Here is a 17833-nt window from a genome sequence, read left to right as displayed (position 1 = left end):
TAATCATATGAAGTTAATAACAAGGGCCCCCTTTTTACATCTGAACTCGCAGCGTTACCTTTCACTATAAGGGGGACTCTGCAGACTCTGATGTAAGGGAGAACTCTGGGGAGTAAGGGATGCTCTGGGAACCATGATTTAAGGGGTAACACAGAGAACTCTGATGTATGGAGAGGACTCTGATGTAAGGGGAAACACTGTGACCTCTGGTGTAAAGGGGAACTCTGATGTAAGGGTTGACCTGAGAACCCTGACACTCTCAGCTTAGACAACTGCATGCAGAAACCCTGCTGGGAAGCCATAGCCCAGTCTAAATAATGTGTCCGGGTTTCAGGCAGTCTGAAACCCGGACACATGATTCCAAACCCGAACTGTCCGGGTGAATCCTGGACAGGTGGCAACCCTACTTCAACCCAATAGAACACCTTTGGGAAGAATTACAGACTGTGAGCCAGGACTCTCCTCCAACATCAGTGCCTGACCTCACAAATGCGCTTCTGGAAGAATGGTCAAACATTCCCATAAACACAATCCTAAACCTTGTGGGTGGCCTTCCCAATGCCACAGCCGGCTTTCCAACCCTACTCCTTAACGACTCAGAAAAGTTGAAGCTGTTATAGCTGCAAAGGATGGGCCAACTCAATATTGAACCCTACGGACTAAGACTGGGATGCCGTTAAAGTGGTTGTAAACCCTTACAAACCACTTTGACCTACAGGTAAGCCTAGATTAAGGCTTACCTGTAGGTCCAAGAAATATCTCCTAAACCTATATGGTTTAGGAGATATTTACCTGAAGACAGCCACCGCTGTCTACGGCGCATGCGCCATAGACAGCGGCGCGCAGGCGCACTGGGTAAGCCGCAGATCGCAGCGATATGCCGCGAGTGATGGGTCCCATGCGCGGGAGTGACGTCATCGCTGCTCCGGCGAATCACCGTGCCAGAGCAGCGAGACCCACCAAGAAGATGGACGCTCGGAACTACAGGGGACAGCGGTGACTTCGCTGGCTCCTGTGTCCGGTAACTGACACATAATGGACTACTATACGATGCATAGTAGTCCATTATGCTTTACCTTTGCAGGGAATGAAAGAGGAAGTAAACCCATCAGGGTTTCCTTCTTCTTTAATGGTCATGTACGTGTAAAGGGCAGGTGTCCCAATACTTTTGAAAATATAGTGCAGATGCCACTGTCTTGTATCTTACACCTCAGCCCCATTGATGCTATGTCCCTGGTTTATTGATGACAATGGCAGCACAGGGAAGCAAGTACTGATAGCACATGGAAATCTGCATGAAATTGCCCATGGAGAGCGGCATCTGTTGCCCATTGTTTTAGAAGGAGCTTGTTCACATCTGTAAGATGTATTGCTCATTTTTTTTTTTGGTGCAGCAGAACACGTTATAAAGCCTTTTGATGATTCACGTTGTAAAGCGCTGCGCAAACTGTTTGTGCTATATAAATTCCGTTTCATAATAATAATAAGGCAGCACATAAAAATACATGATTATTAATAATCGGTAAAAAAAAAAAAGGCATAAAAAAAAGGCGGGACTCCAGCGTCAACATATCAGGAAGGTTCACATTTGCAGCACTGTGCCTAAGATAATTATATTGCATTATATAATGCTGGGTCTACACATTACTGCTGGCTAGTCAATCCTTATCAAATTGTCTAGCAGAATCAGAAAATACTTGTCGCTATCTATTTTCAGGGATAGCTGCGGTTATTTTCTAAGTATCGTCTTTCAGGGTTTTGGCAAATTCTGGATTACATGGAAGGTATGAAATTTTTTTTTTTTTGCAGAAATGAAAGAAAAGAATGTCAGTGTGCTGATTGGGGGTTGTTGCTCTTTGTACGTCATCCCTGTCCTTTGCACTGCCCCATGAAACAAGGCGGGTTTGTCCTTGGGACTTGCTGTGTCCCCGGCTTGGCATTGCCGTATGCCAGCTAGGAGCTAGGGTTGTGTCTTGTTCCCAGGCGCTGCGGTTGCTGAGCACTGCAGTCCACAGTCACCGGCTGTGCTCAGGAAGGCTTGAAGACAGATTTCCGAGAGACTGCTGCAGCCAGAAGCCTCTGCAGGGACAATGGCTGTGACCTTGCCAAGCTGCTGCACAAACCTGAGACCTGCCTACAGGACGTTCAGCCCCAGCCTGGTGCTACCCAGGCCTTGTCTGCCCAACATCTGCATCACTTTCCAAACCTCTGGACCTCTATTTGATTATATCTTCTTAGATCACCCCCCAATCCTTCCATCCTGTCTGCATCACTTTCCAAACCTCTGGACTTCTATGTGATATATATCCAGTGCCATCTTAAGAGCATTATAGGCCCCCGGGCAATACAGTGCACTGGGGCCCTGTCTACAAAATCACACACAATGGCCCAATAAATGCAGCTTTACTGTGCCTGTGAATGCCACATGCGACCCATTCATATGATGTGCGGCCCTCGGACCTCTGCAATCTAAATTAAGAACATGGATTAGGGTAATAGCATTGATCTCTACTAACCTCATGTAACAGGTTCACAGTTTTGCATCTCCTCAGCCAACATTGTATACTGACCCTCGTCTCCTCTATTAGGTCTGCAGCCTATGACAGTCCTCTCAGGCATTACATATACTGAACATTATATGCAGCCCTTTGGTGCTGTCAGGGGACACATTTAGTTACATTTAGTCTAGTTGAAAAAAAAGACAAAAGTCCATCCAGTTCATCCAACAAAATATAAGGCCCCCTTGAGCTCATAAGTTGACAACCACTGGCTTAGAGCCATGTTTCAGCTGTCTCTTACATTGGTGGTCATTGAGAAGAATGTTCCTTACATTGGTGATCAGTGAGAAGAATGTTCCTTACATTGGTGATCAGTGGGAAGAATGTTCCTTACATTGGTGATCAGTGAGAAGAATGCTCCTTACATTGGTGATCAGTGGGAAGAATGTTCCTTACATTGGTGATCAGTGAGAAGAATGTTCCTTACATTGGTGATCAGTGAGAAGAATGTTCCTTACATTGGTGATCAGTGAGAAGAATGTTCCTTACATTGGTGATCAGTGAGAAGAATGTTCCTTACATTGGTGATCAGTGGGAAGAATGTTCCTTACATTGGTGATCAGTGAGAAGAATGTTCCTTACATTGGTGATCAGTGAGAAGAATGTTCCTTACATTGGTGATCAGTGAGAAGAATGTCCCTTACATTGGGGATCAGTGAGAAGAATGTTCCTTACATTGGTGATCAGTGGGAAGAATGTTCCTTACATTGGTGATCAGTGAGAAGAATGTTCCTTACATTGGTGATCAGTGGGAAGAATGTTCCTTACATTGGTGATCAGTGGGAAGAATGTTCCTTACATTGGTGATCAGTGAGAAGAATGTTCCTTACATTGGTGATCAGTGGGAAGAATGTTCCTTACATTGGTGATCAGTGGGAAGAATGTTCCTTACATTGCTGATCAGTGAGAAGAATGTTCCTTACATTGGTGGTCAGTGGGAAGAATGTTCCTTACATTGGTGATCAGTGAGAAGAATGTTCCTTACATTGGTGATCAGTGAGAAGAATGTTCCTTACATTGGTGATCAGTGAGAAGAATGTTCCTTACATTGGTGATCAGTGAGAATGTTCCTTACATTGGTGATCAGTGAGAAGAATGTTCCTTACATTGGTGATCAGTGGGTAGAATGTTCCTTACATTGGTGATCAGTGGGAAGAATGTTCCTTACATTGGTGATCAGTGGGAAGAATGTTCCTTACATTGGTGATCAGTGAGAAGAATGTTCCTTACATTGGTGATCAGTGAGAAGAATGTTCCTTACATTGGTGATCAGTGGGAAGAATGTTCCTTACATTGGTGATCAGTGAGAAGAATGTTCCTTACATTGGTGATCAGTGAGAAGAATGTTCCTTACATTGGTGATCAGTGAGAAGAATGTTCCTTACATTGGTGATCAGTGGGAAGAATGTTCCTTACATTGGTGATCAGTGAGAAGAATGTTCCTTACATTGATGATCAGTGAGAAGAATGTTCCTTACATTGGTGATCAGTGAGAAGAATGTTCCTTACATTGGTGATCAGTGGGAAGAATGTTCCTTACATTGGTGATCAGTGAGAAGAATGTTCCTTACATTGGTGATCAGTGAGAAGAATGTTCCTTACATTGGTGATCAGTGAGAAGAATGGTCCTTACATTGGTGATCAGTGGGAAGAATGTTCCTTACATTGGTGATCAGTGAGAAGAATGTTCCTTACATTGGTGATCAGTGGGAAGAATGTTTCTTACATTGGTGATCAGTGGGAAGAATGTTCCTTACATTGGTGATCAATGAGAAGAATGTTCCTTACATTGGTGATCAGTGAGAAGAATGTTCCTTACATTGGTGATCAGTGAGAAGAATGTTCCTTACATTGGTGATCAGTGGGAAGAATGTTTCTTACATTGGTGATCAGTGGGAAGAATGTTCCTTACATTGGTGATCAGTGAGAAGAATGTTCCTTACATTGGTGATCAGTGAGAAGAATGTTCCTTACATTGGTGATCAATGAGAAGAATGTTCCTTACATTGGTGATCAGTGAGAAGAATGTTCCTTACATTGGTGATCAGTGGGAAGAATGTTCCTTACATTGGTGATCAGTGAGAAGAATGTTCCTTACATTGGTGATCAGTGAGAAGAATGTTCCTTACATTGGTGATCAGTGGGAAGAATGTTCCTTACATTGGTGATCAGTGGGAAGAATGTTCCTTACATTGGTGATCAGTGAGAAGAATGTTCCTTACATTGGTGATCAGTGGGAAGAATGTTTCTTACATTGGTGATCAGTGGGAAGAATGTTCCTTACATTGGTGATCAATGAGAAGAATGTTCCTTACATTGGTGATCAGTGAGAAGAATGTTCCTTACATTGGTGATCAATGAGAAGAATGTTCCTTACATTGGTGATCAGTGAGAAGAATGTTCCTTACATTGATGATCAGTGAGAAGAATGTTCCTTACATTGGTGGTCATTGGGAAGAATGTTCCTTACATTGGTGGCAAATGGAACAAATGCCAACCTTAATGATAGCTAAAAAGATCATTGATGTCAGTTTTTATTGACCCTGAAATAATGCAGACATCATAAAATGAGAGGTAAATAACCTCTAGTCCTTTATGTCCCCATCCTGCCTGCACCACTTTCCAAACCCTCGAGCCTCTGTGTGATAATGTCTGCTTAGTGCCATCTTTCACCCCCTCCCCCCCCCCCATCATCTCCTCCCTATCATCTAATCTTGTTTGCACCACCTTCCAAATTTCTTTACACCTCTCTGTCTACATCTGCATGGCAATTAAAAATGACAGAAAGATAAAAGCAGCTAAAATATTTTATCAGGTCTAGTATTGCGTTATTTGCCACAGTAGAAGTGACAGAGCTATCCAACGAGTATTAGGGGCTCACCAGTCCCCCCTCATCAAGGCTTGACCTGCTTCTCACCGTCACCCTAAGGGAGTGTTCATACTAGCCTTTTTTGAAAATGTTGTTATATTGGGGAAGGAATAGGTTTTTATCTCTGCCTGTAACCCCCCCTTGTCCTAAACAGGGGCCACTATGCCAGTTTAGTTTTTGGCTGAGCTGTAGTTAGCTCAGACTATTTGTATAGTTTTTTAACAGGTTTTTCCCTAAGCTAAAATTGGCTTGTTATTTCTCACTGTCACCAGTAGGTGTCACTGGTGTTAGTGGTTATATTACGAGATTTCACAAACAAAACTAAGTCAAGCCAATCCAGTAGGAGGTTTATGCCACTGGTGCATGCTGGGGGAGGATATAAATATTTGGGACAGGCCATGTGCTCTCTTCCTTCCCTTGGGCTGAGACCTAGGGAGGTGCTGATGGTTGGAGCTCTGCTGTTGGGTCCAATAGCCTGGTTTGTTGTCTAACATGTGTTGAAGTGGTCCTGAAGCTGTCCTACCTGGCGTGGAGGTAGGGTTGCCACTTTTTCTTCAAGCCAAACCCGAACGCTTTAGCAAATATATATATTTTATACACCATAACAGTGGTCTCCAAACTGCGGCCCTGGGGCCATATGCGACCCTTTGTTTGCCTTTATCGGGCCCTTGATGTCATTATTCATACCATTGACACCACCAATGGGCAGTATTCCTTCCACTGACATCAACGATTGGGAATCATTTCTTCTAACGACAACAAAAATTGGGCACGTTTCATCCCATGGACACCAACTATTTCTCCCCCTAATACCAAAGATTGGGCATTGTTTACTCCCACTGGGCACAGGCCGGCCACCCTAAAGTCTGAAGGACAGTAAACTGGCCCTTTCTTTAGAATGTTTGGAGATCTCTGATCTATAGGATTGTAACAGGCCTGGGACACCTTTGGGCACTCCAAAGAAAATAGTAATGTGGCATGCATAGTGCTCCCCTCACCCTCCTATGGGGCTCTGTTCTAAGCCACAATGCTGTCTGAATATTGTGTCCGGGTTTCAGGTGGATTGAAACCCCTGAACACATGATTCAAAACCCGAACTGTCCAGGTGAATCCCAAACAGGTGGCAACAGTATGTGGAGGAAGCTGTTTTCAAGACGGAGACCCCTTGCTGGAGAGAACCAGGAAGAAGTCTGGTCTCTCAGAAGGACCTAGAGACGCACTTGGAGGATGCACTGAATTTGGGAACGTGCTTACTGTGTTGCTTAAAGGCAGGGCTGTCTTTAAGGCAGGGCAAAAGGGGCAGCTGCCCTGGGCCCTGTCATTGTTGTGGGGCCCAAAGCAACTGCCACATACTTGCCAACTATCCCAGTTTAAATTCCCTTGTCCCTTGAAGTTTTAGTCCTGTGATGTGTCCCGATATCTCAGTGTGAAGTGCTGCTACTAAAGCTGCACAGCTCTGCCTTATTGTTGTGTACAGGTGACTCACCAGCAGACCCTGTGTTTACATGTAAATAACCGGCATTCACATGTAAAAGTTGGCGGCATTACTAAGTAAATAGCTGCGGCTGGTGGCATTGATATGTAAATAAAGGCGGCAGTCATATGTAGATCATGCCCCCCTGCAGTGAGGAGATGATGTGCTGTAACCTCTAGCACCCGTTCAGTGAGCAGTAATACTGTACAGTAATCTCTAGCAACCAATTAACAAGCAGAAATAATTTGCTGTAACCTCTAGCAACTAATCAGTGAGCCGTAATGTGTGCTGTAACCTCTAGCAACCAGTCATTAAGCAGTAATGTTACATAGTTACATAGTTAGTCAGGTTGAAAAAAGACACAAGTCCATCCAGTTCAACCAAAAAAAAAAAAAAAATATATATATATATATATATATATATATAAAATAAATATACCAGCCCATATACCCAATTCTATACCCACAGTTGATCCAGAGGAAGGCAAAAAACCCCAGCAGAGCATGATCCAATTTGCTAAAGCAGGGGAAAAAATTCCTTCCTGATCCCCCGAGAGGCAATCGGATTTTCCCCGGATCAACTTTACCTATAAATTTTAGTACCCAGTTATATTATGTACACTTAGGAAATAATCCAGGCCTTTCTTAAAGCAATCTACTGAGCTGGCCAGATCCACCTCTGCAGGGAGTCTATTCCACATTTTCACAGCTCTTACTGTGAAGAAACCTTTCCGTATTTGGAGATGAAATCTCTTCTCCTCTAGACGTAAAGAGTGCCCCCTTGTCCTCATTGTTGACTGTAAAGTGAATAACTCGACACCAAGTTCCCTATATGGACCCCTTATATATTTGTACATGTTTATCAAATCCCCCCTTAATCTCCTCTTATCAAGAGAGAATAAATTCTGTTCCTCTAATCTTTCCTCGTAGCTGAGCTCCTCCATGCCTCTTATCAGTTTGGTTGCCATTCTCTGCACTTTCTCCAGTTCCCCGATATCCTTTTTGAGAACTGGAGCCCAAAACTGAACGGCATATTCCAGATGAGGTCTTACTAATGATTTGAACAGGGGCAAAATTATGTCTCTCTCTCTGGAGTACATACCTCTCTTAATACAGGAAAGGACTTTGCTCGCTTTGGAAACCGCAGCTTGGCATTGCATGCTATTATTGAGCTTATGATCTACCAAAACCCCCAGATCCTTCTCCACTATGGATTTCCCCAGTTGTACTCCCCCTAGCATGTATGATGCATATTCTTAGCCCCCAAGTGCATAACCTTACATTTCTCAACATTAAACCTCATCTGCCACATAGTCGCCCAATTAGACAGAGCATCCAGGTCGGCTTGTAAATTGGAGACATCCTGTTATGCTGTAACCACTGGCAACCAATCGCAATTGCTGCCTGATCTGATACAGTAAACTGATTTTAAGTCTAGCTGCTATTTATTGTATGTCTCAGAGCAGGTGGAGAGTGAAATTGCATGGGAAGGGGGGCCCAAGAAAATTTTTGCCCAGGGTCCAATCAATATTAAAGACAGCCCTGCTTAAAGGTTCTTTCACTGTAAAGCTGGACATTGATCTTGAGCTGGACAGTCTGTACGTGATCTGCTAAGGTATCTTGTACCCCCTAACCCTCCTCACCTCCTTAACTGTTCTGCAATTAAACTTTAAAAAGACAAAAGTGACTGGCGTCCAATATCCTTTCTTGGTTCCCCCCCCCCCCCCCATTTTAGCCATGGACTGACATGCTAGGTGGCTTCTGCAGGAGCTATCCTGCCTTGGGGGTGTCAGAGAGGTTCTACATGTCTGTCCCCATTGCAGTGATTTCCCCTCACTCCCGTTAATGGAGACACAACAGGACGTTGGACTGTTGTCACCAGAAATAAGTGTCCCCATTGGGAGATATTGTCACTTTTCCTGTTCTGGTAAAAACAGTAAATCTTTAGATTTATGCATTCTTTCTTTCCTGTTGACGGTATCCCCAGGACAGAAAATTAGAGTGACTTAAAGGGGGCATAAACAGCAATTCAACCCCGGTACTGTTTCTTTTCTTTACCTGCCCTATTCAAATCTAGAAGAAAAAGGGTTTCTCCTGGGCTCTCACTTTAGCAGTTAGATTGAAAATAGCCTTTGGCTTTGCTCCCAAGGACCGTCCCCTTTAGTAATGGCCCAGAAATTGGACCGCACTGTCACAGATATCCCAGGCCAGGCAAGCACTAGTACTGACACACGAGGTATGACAGCGTCAAAAGTCACCAGGATCCTGCACTCGGGTCTGTACTCACAACGTCCCTGGATGCTTGGATGCCTCCCTCCAATATCAGACAGATGTTTCTCTAGTAAACTCTCTAGACCAGATCCACGGTGAAATTCCTTGGTTAGCTTCAGAGATTCTCAGCAAACAGGCCCCACCCAGCTTTAGCATAGCTCGGACCTCGATGAGCACAGGTAAAATTTCAGTTGGGCTGCCTAGAGGGGCAGCAGCCCTTCAGGCTGGGAACTTCTCCTCCTGGAGAAGGCAGTTCCAAACCTCATATTATTCATGCACTCCCCAGCCACAAAGCCATCTTAACGCATGAACACCTCTGGGCACTGCCCAGGAGACCTAGGTGTATGGGGGCCTCCGTGATAATCTTGCATCGCATAATACTTGGCAACCGTCCCGGATTTTCTGGGACAGTCACACTTTTTACTAAGCTGTCCCGTGATGGCCATGTTCCAGGCAGGGTCCTGGAATCTGAGCTACAGGGACAGCAGAAGCCCGTCACTGGGATAAATCTACAATCAGAAGGACATCTCCACTCGCTATTTTCCTCTCACGGTTTCCTGCGCTCTTCCGCCGATTTGCGGGGCTAAGGGAAGAACCCCCAAAGTGGAGCATCTTACTAATGTTGCTGCTTGTGTGGGCGGGATGTGGACTGCTCCGATCACATGCCATGAATAGGAGAGGATGGCCAGGAGGGAGTGAAGCCCCGGTGAGTTATTTTTGCCCAGGGGCCCCTGATGCTATTAGTATGACCCTGCCCAGCCACCTTCTGGGCACCTTCCCCTAACATAAATATTCAGGTTGTTGATTTACCTTTCCAGCCCAATATGTTCTGGAATCCTCCAAAAGGCGGGGGGGGGGGGGGACGACAATCAATCCTGCAACCAGAACAGCCCAAAGTAATCACAAACTTCTCCACTGATCACAGTGGGTCCAAAAAGAATGAAATGTACCTAGCTTTCCTTGCATCCCATCTAGCAGGGACGGTGCTACATTACCATAAACTAGATGCCCAATACGGTTTCAAAAGTCAATACAAAAAGCCAATCCCTCTGTCCGCCTGTAGCACAATATTTAATAAGCTTGACATGAAAAAATAAAAAAGCATTGACTTAGAGAAAAAGAATTACATCTAAATATTAACAAATGGTTAAAAACTAGGCAACCCAACAAACTTGTACTGTATGTCGGTCTTACAATATTATCATCCTGTCAACGCCATGCATCTAGGCTTGCATCATGTTCCACATTTCTCTGGCCGAGTAGTACCCCACCTGCCAGTGTCCCCCCATTCTGCTGGCACTGTTTTCTACAATGATAAGTGTTACCCTATCAGTGTCCTCCAATCCTGTCTGCAAAATTTTAAGTGTAGCACCCTCTAGTGTGCTACAATAAGATTTTTTTTTCTGTAGTGTAGGTAAATTGTCAGGCTTGGCTGTCAGCCAAGTCTGTGTTTTTATCTGGGTCGGGTGAGTGACTCAGGGAGGGCTGGATGACTCACAGGCAGCATCTCTGAGACCTTGCCCTACTTCTGGAAATTGAAGGAAACTTCCAGAAGAATATGAGGGCAGGTAAGGAGGAGCTGCCTGGAGTATTTTGAGAGCCCTGACCAATCTCCAAAAAGATGGGGTGGCAGGGGGCAGGCCCCCTCAAATACGCAGGGTCAGCCCACATGGGGCAATGGAGTTCAGCTGGAAGCTGGAGATGGAGTGTTAGGATTCTGTTGGAGATGGAGACCCATGAGGGTAACCCTCTAGTTTGGGGTGGGGGTGACCTTGGGTCTGGGAGCTCGGATGCGGAAGGGACCCTGTTCACGACACACAGAGGTATGCTGTGGCACAGGAGCAGGTATGAGGAGAGCTGGAGGAGAACACTGCCGGGAAAATCTCCAGGGAGGAAGACAGCCAGGTTGGCTGGTGAGTGAGACTGTTGGGAGGACTGAGAGGACTGGGTGGAAGCAGTCTAGAATGGATGCAATGTCAGTCTGGGGGGACTGTGGAAGAGTAGCCAGGAGGGCTAGTGAAAGGGGCAGCCGTGGCCAGGTGGGCTGGCAGTGCCTTTACATACGCGGCTCCTTGGGGCGTACGTTACATAAGCATCATTCCTGAAGAATGGTACCTTATCAGAACTCCCCCATCCTGCATGCCACACTTTCCATATCTCTCATAACGCACGGTACCAATTCATTGTTCACCATCCTGCCTGTGTGACCTTTATCATTTCTTCTGCTAAATGGTACCCGACCAATACCCCACCTCTACCTCCATCCTACCTGAATGATTCTCTACACGTCCCCTGCTGAGTGATAACCGTTATCCTCCACCACGCTGCCTACATCACTTTTCACAGAAACATAGAAGAACAATGGCAGAAAAAGAGTGGCAATGCCAGGACAAGGGGTGGGCAGAGGAGTAGCTGCCCTGGGCACAGCAGAACAAGGGGGCTGAGAATAAACGTAGGGCAGCACACCCATTCTACAACAGGCATTAGTAGTGGGGGAGGAGGCACAGCACCTCATCCTTGCCCTGGATGGACCTGTCCCGGTATTGCTGAGTGGTCCATAAAGTCTAGCAAAGGACTTTTTTGGGCCTTCACAGTTAAGGGTATCTGCCATATTGTTTTCCAAAAGCTCTCTGTCCCCATTCTCTCCCTTCTAGGACCACAACCTCTTAGGACAGGCTCAGTGAGGTCTCTGCAACCTTCCCAACAGTGGTGGTCAACACAACCACATATTGAAGTCTCACAGATCTTGGCGCTACTTTGAGGGACCACCTTTGCTCATTGGAGCTCCTGGAGCCCACATGCTGTGCCGCAGAACCGGAAGACCGTCTCTTCTTTTATGTGGTACCACGTCCATTTCTACCAGTCCTGCCTGCATTGCCTTCCACATCTTTTCTGCTTGGTGATACTACATTACGGTTCCCCCACCCGGCCTGCATAACCTTAAACATTTCACCTGTTGAGTAGTACCATATCACCATCCACCATCCTGCCTATCTCCCTTTTAACATCCTTTCTTTACTATCCTGTCATCCTACCTGCATCTCTTCTCTCATCCCTGCTGCTTTGTGGTACCTCATCATGTTCCACATCTCTCCTACTTAGTGGTACTCCATCGCTGCCTGCATCACTTTCCACATGTCTTGTGCTAGGCTTCCTCATTGCCGAAATGATACTTGGTTGTGCATGTTGTAGGCATTTTTTGTAATACTTTGCCGGCTACGAGTCGTGTCTCCTGCAGTTGTATGTGTCGCCTTTTCTGCTTAGTAAAGCACATTAATACACTACAGAGGTCTAAGCTTCCTTGGCTTTTTACTGCAAGAACCTTTAATAGACACCAAGCAAAACACCCACATCCTGCCTACATCGTGTTCTACATCTCTCCTGCTTAGTGTTACTCCATCACTATCTGCCCATCCTGCCTACATAACATTCCACATGTCTTCTGCTGAGTGGTGCCCCATCACTGTACCCCATCCTGCCTACATAACATTCCACATGTCTTCTGCTGAGTGGTGCCCCATCACTGTACCCCATCCTGCCTGTATCACTTTCTACATGTCTTTTGCTGAGTGGTACCCCATCACTGTACCCCATCCTGCCTGCATCACTTTCCACATGTTTTCTGCTGAGTGGTGCCCATCACTGTACCCCATCCTGCCTGCATCACTTTCTACATGTCTTTTGCTGAGTGGTACCCCATCACTGTACCCCATCCTGCCTGCATCACTTTCTACATGTCTTCTGCTGAGTGGTGCCCATCACTGTACCCCATCCTGCCTGTATCACTTTCTACATGTCTTTTGCTGAGTGGTGCCCATCACTGTACCCCATCCTGCCTGTATCACTTTCTACATGTCTTTTGCTGAGTGGTGCCCCATCACTGTACCCCATCCTGCCTGCATCACTTTCCACATGTTTTCTGCTGAGTGGTGCCCATCACTGTACCCCATCCTGCCTGTATCACTTTCTACATGTCTTTTGCTGAGTGGTACCCCATCACTGTACCCCATCCTGCCTGCATCACTTTCCACATGTTTTCTGCTGAGTGGTACCCCATCACTGTACCCCATCCTGCCTGTATCACTTTCCACATGTGTTCTGCTGAGTGGTGCCCCATCACTGTACCCCATCCTGCCTGTATCACTTTCTACATGTCTTCTGCTGAGTGGTGCCCATCACTGTACCCCATCCTGCATGTATCACTTTCTACATGTCTTCTGCTGAGTGGTGCCCATCACTGTACCCCATCCTGCCTGTATCACTTTCTACATGTCTTTTGCTGAGTGGTACCCCATCACTGTACCCCATCCTGCCTGCATCACTTTCCACATGTTTTCTGCTGAGTGGTGCCCATCACTGTACCCCATCCTGCCTGCATCACTTTCCACATGTTTTCTGCTGAGTGGTGCCCATCACTGTACCCCATCCTGCCTGCATCACTTTCTACATGTCTTTTGCTGAGTGGTACCCCATCACTGTACCCCATCCTGCCTGTATCACTTTCCACATGTGTTCTGCTGAGTGGTACCCCATCACTGTACCCCATCCTGCCTGCATCACTTTCCACATGTTTTCTGCTGAGTGGTGCCCATCACTGTACCCCATCCTGCCTGCATCACTTTCTACATGTCTTTTGCTGAGTGGTACCTCATCACCGTACCCCATCCTGCCTGCATCACTTTCTACATGTCTTCTGCTGAGTGGTGCCCATCACTGTACCCCATCCTGCCTGTATCACTTTCTACATGTCTTTTGCTGAGTGGTGCCCCATCACTGTACCCCATCCTGCCTGCATCACTTTCCACATGTTTTCTGCTGAGTGGTGCCCATCACTGTACCCCATCCTGCCTGTATCACTTTCTACATGTCTTTTGCTGAGTGGTACCCCATCACTGTACCCCATCCTGCCTGCATCACTTTCCACATGTTTTCTGCTGAGTGGTACCCCATCACTGTACCCCATCCTGCCTGTATCACTTTCTACATGTCTTCTGCTGAGTGGTGCCCATCACTGTACCCCATCCTGCCTGCATCACTTTCCACATGTGTTCTGCTGAGTGGTGCCCCATCACTGTACCCCATCCTGCCTGTATCACTTTCTACATGTCTTCTGCTGAGTGGTGCCCATCACTGTACCCCATCCTGCCTGTATCACTTTCTACATGTCTTCTGCTGAGTGGTGCCCATCACTGTACCCCATCCTGCCTGTATCACTTTCTACATGTCTTTTGCTGAGTGGTACCCCATCACTGTACCCCATCCTGCCTGCATCACTTTCCACATGTTTTCTGCTGAGTGGTGCCCATCACTGTACCCCATCCTGCCTGTATCACTTTCTACATGTCTTTTGCTGAGTGGTGCCCCATCACTGTACCCCATCCTGCCTGCATCACTTTCCACATGTTTTCTGCTGAGTGGTGCCCATCACTGTACCCCATCCTGCCTGTATCACTTTCTACATGTCTTTTGCTGAGTGGTACCCCATCACTGTACCCCATCCTGCCTGCATCACTTTCCACATGTTTTCTGCTGAGTGGTACCCCATCACTGTACCCCATCCTGCCTGTATCACTTTCCACATGTGTTCTGCTGAGTGGTGCCCCATCACTGTACCCCATCCTGCCTGTATCACTTTCTACATGTCTTCTGCTGAGTGGTGCCCATCACTGTACCCCATCCTGCCTGTATCACTTTCTACATGTCTTCTGCTGAGTGGTGCCCATCACTGTACCCCATCCTGCCTGTATCACTTTCTACATGTCTTTTGCTGAGTGGTACCCCATCACTGTACCCCATCCTGCCTGCATCACTTTCCACATGTTTTCTGCTGAGTGGTGCCCATCACTGTACCCTATCCTACCTGTATCACTTTCTACATGTCCTCTGCTGGGTGGTGCCCCATCAATGTACCCCATCCTGCCTGTATCACTTTCTACATGTCTTCTGCTGAGTGGTGCCCATCACTGTACCCTATCCTGCCTGTATCACTTTCCACATGTCTTCTGCTGAGTGGTGCCCCATCACTGTACCCCATCCTGCCTGTATCACTTTCTACATGTCTTCTGCTGAGTGGTGCCCATCACTGTACCCCATCCTGCCTGTATCACTTTATACATGTCTTCTGCTGAGTGGTGCCCATCACTGTATTCCATCCTGCCTGCATCACTTTCCACATGTCTTCTGCTGAGTGGTACCCCATCACTGTACCCCATCCTGCCTGCATCACTTTCCCCATGCCTTCTGCTGAGTGGTGCCCATCACTGTACCCTATCCTGCCTGTATCACTTTCTACATGTCTTCTGCTGAGTGGTGCCCATCACTGTACCCCATCCTGCCTGTATCACTTTCTACATGTCTTCTGCTGGGTGGTACCCCATCACTGTACCCCATCCTGCCTGCATCACTTTCTACATGTCTTCTGCTGGGTGGTATCACTGTACCCCATCCTGCATGCATCACTTTCCACATGTAATCTGCTGAATGGTGCTCATCACTGTACCCCATCCTGCCTGCCTCATTTTACCCATGTCTTCTGCTGAGTGGTGCCCCATCACTGTACCCCATCCTGCCTGTATCACTTACTACATGTGTTCTGCTGAGTGGTGCCCCATCACTGTACCCCATCCTGCCTGTATCATCTTCTACATGCTATTTTCTGAGTGGTACCACTTTACTGTATCCCATCCTGCCATAATCCCTTTCTACATATCTTCTGAATGCTATCCCCTCTCTATATCCCATCCTGCTTACATCTGTTTCCATATGTCTTTTGCTGAGTGGTAACCCATCAAGAAAAACCCCCCGCCTGCCTGCATCACCTTCTACATGCCTTTTGCTGCTGAGTGGTGCCCCATCACTTTTACCCCATCCTGCTTTCATCACTTTCCATATGTCTCCTTCTTTGGTGTACCCCATCACCCCCCCTCCACCCTTCTTCCCTGTATTAGTGATACACCTTTGCTGATCCCCACTATCCCATCCTACCTGCGCTACTTTAACAAATCTCTCTCTTCTTCCTCTGCATCCTCAGTGGTACCCCATACCTTTTAACCCCATCATCTCTTCCTACCTACATCCCAGTCCTCATGCCCCCTGCCTCCTTGTTGAACCTTTTCACTCTCCCCATTTTCCCATCCCATCCCATTATCCAAATATCTCTATGACTTAATGGTACCCTACCACTCCCCACCTCCCCCCCCCAAGCTATGATTACCCCCCTAAACCTGCCTGCATCACCTACCCATCTCTGTTGTTCCTCGTTTTTTTTTTTTTCTTTCATTGTCCTTCCACCTTCTCGTCCCATCTGCTTCATCCTTCCAAATCCCATCTGTGGGTCTTAACAATTTCTAGCGGTACCCCATCAGATAAGCCCACCGCTTTCACCCTCTATCGCCCCATCCTGCCTCCCCCCACCCCCCCAGCCCCGGGCTGCCCCGACACTTTCCTTGTCCTCCCATCCTGCCTGCCTCTCTCTCTCTCTCTAGAAACCACTGCAAGCCTCTGCGACTACATCTGCACCTCGGTGCCCTGTGGCCATCCTTCCACCCCTTGTCCTACTTCACTTTTGGAGTCCCTCTATGCCCCTCTGTTCTTGATGTTACCCCCAGTAACCCACCTCCCCCCCCCCCATCCTGTCCGCATCACTTTTTAATTTCCCCCCCCCCCCCTCCCCGAGCCGCTGCGTTCTGCACAGCTGATTCCGGCCTCCCTTCCCTCTCCAGCCTCCTCCTCTCTGCAGTATCTCCCCCTCTCTCCGCCGTGAACTCATCCTCATTGTATGCGGCACGCCGAGAATTGTCGGGGATAAGCGCTACTTGCCTTGCCTTGCCTTGTCCTCGCTTCCCCAACGGCCTCTGTAGTCTTGTCGGGTTGTGCGGCGACGCTGGCGTGCTCCCAGGTGCAGGTGGCTGGCGGCGAGGGACCCCAGCCAGGTAACCGTCTCCTAGTCAGGGATTTCCTTCAAGGGCTGAGATTTATCCATGCAACGCAATGCGGTGTATCCCCTACCGTCTCCCTAGGAGACAGACCCTCCGTGTGAGCCTCTGCCTGCGCTGGTTCCCCCTAAGCTGTCCTGTCGTCTCCCTCCCCCACCCCCCCCCCCTTCTTTCTCTATCTGCCTGTCTTTGCCTTTCTCCCACCCTGTCCAGTCCTCTCTCCTCCCTCCCCCTGTCACTTTCCCTCTCCTCTCCCTTGCTTTATCATTGTCATATCTCCCTTTTTCCTGAATGCGCTTTGTCCCTCCCTCTGTGTGTCTGCTCCACTCTGCATTGATGAGACAGAGAAGAAGAAGAGAGAGATATGGCAAGGATGGTGCTGGGTGCTGCTATGGCTCTGCCAGCCCAGATTGGTTGCTGGGCTTGGTGCTGCTGCAGTGCTGCTCTCCCCTCTATACTCCACACATTTGTATGCAAGGCTGGTCTCTGTCCTTGGTGCTGAATCCAGGCTCCGCACATGTGGCAGGGGCTGGCTACGTCAGCAGCGAGTCGGGATGAGGCGACCGCCTCAGACATACTATTACTATCGATTTACGTAGCGCTAGCGTCTTCGGCGGAGCGGTGCAAAGTGACGCACACCCAGGGGCTGTAAAAACGGCATTGCGATGTGCGCAGGGACAGTTAACGCTTGGAATAGAAAGCCTGGACAGAAAAGCTGACAATCTAAT

General features: G+C 47.5%; 1 protein-coding gene across 2 annotated transcripts in view; it reads right to left on the bottom strand.

The window, feature by feature from the left end:
• SCN1B (sodium voltage-gated channel beta subunit 1) overlaps window positions 1-17264 on the bottom strand; it is a 71366-nt gene extending 54102 nt beyond the window's left edge. The window contains exon 1 of one of the 2 annotated variants that reach the window (XM_077456440.1): window positions 16990-17264. The gene's annotated coding sequence lies outside the window, so the exon portion shown is untranslated. The remainder of the gene's footprint in view (window positions 1-16989) is intronic. The other variant, XM_077456439.1, reaches the window with a different exon arrangement.
• Window positions 17265-17833: the final 569 nt, after the last annotated feature.

The sequence above is a fragment of the Lithobates pipiens genome, unplaced genomic scaffold, assembly GCF_037356315.1.
Source record: "Lithobates pipiens isolate NorthernLeopardFrog02 unplaced genomic scaffold, aLitPip1_a1.2 Scaffold_27, whole genome shotgun sequence".
NCBI classification, from domain to species: domain Eukaryota; kingdom Metazoa; phylum Chordata; class Amphibia; order Anura; family Ranidae; genus Lithobates; species Lithobates pipiens.
Note: the sequence above shows the minus strand (reverse complement) of the source record. Positions and strands in the feature narration are given on the sequence as shown.